Here is a 394-nt window from a genome sequence, read left to right as displayed (position 1 = left end):
TACTTGGTCAAGGGACCAAACCCATGCTGAAGAGTTTGGTCAGCTGCTGAGCGGTCCAGCTCAGCAGCTCAACAGGCTGGAATGGAGTCTATAAATAGAGGCTATTTCCTTCGATCAAAAGAGAAGATAACACACTATTTTTTCATAAAATTCTCTCAAAAATACTTGAAGGCCAGAATTCTCTCATTTAGGAATTCTTTCTTAGATTAGAGTTTTCATTTTCAAGTAAGTTTTGTAATTTGTAGTTTAGAATTAAAGAGGAGAAAATGAGAAGGCAAATGAGATGCAAAAATCAATTTTGTACTCTCATTTGGAACTCAAAAGCATCCAATCCTTGGATGGATAGCTCATGCTCCTAAACATTTTCTTTTGAACAAGGTTATGTAATTTCTAC

Source organism: Lupinus angustifolius, chromosome LG12, assembly GCF_001865875.1.
Source record: "Lupinus angustifolius cultivar Tanjil chromosome LG12, LupAngTanjil_v1.0, whole genome shotgun sequence".
Lineage (NCBI taxonomy): Eukaryota > Viridiplantae > Streptophyta > Magnoliopsida > Fabales > Fabaceae > Lupinus > Lupinus angustifolius.
This window is presented reverse-complemented; position numbering follows the sequence as displayed.